The 289-nt window shown below is 38.8% G+C and overlaps 1 pseudogene; it reads left to right on the top strand.

The window, feature by feature from the left end:
• Nucleotides 1–212: 212 nt before the first annotated feature.
• Nucleotides 213–288, top strand: LOC114010108 (uncharacterized; annotated as a pseudogene).
• Nucleotide 289: the final 1 nt, after the last annotated feature.

The raw sequence follows: 289 nt of genomic DNA, 5'->3' as shown, positions 1-289 counted from the left end.
AAAAAAACAGTAAAGAGAATATGGGGCAAAAGAGAAAGTTTACAGATTCTGCACATAGCATCAAAACCAACTTTGAGAGTTACTGGTATTTAAGAGAAAATTGTACATAACAAAGAAGTAAGAAGTTTACTCAAAAAAGTAATACCAGAAAACTTCAAAGCCTTGAGAAAGGTGTGAATGCCGGGTAAAGAAATGCTAGACATCACCAATCAGTGCTCGCTGGGCAGCACAGACACTAACACAGGAACCATACAGAGAAGATCAGCATGGCTCTGTGCGAGGATGACAA

Source organism: Tupaia chinensis, unplaced genomic scaffold (genome assembly GCF_000334495.1).
Source record: "Tupaia chinensis unplaced genomic scaffold, TupChi_1.0 Scaffold113270_1, whole genome shotgun sequence".
Taxonomy (NCBI): Eukaryota; Metazoa; Chordata; class Mammalia; order Scandentia; family Tupaiidae; genus Tupaia; species Tupaia belangeri.
This window is presented reverse-complemented; position numbering and strand designations above follow the sequence as displayed.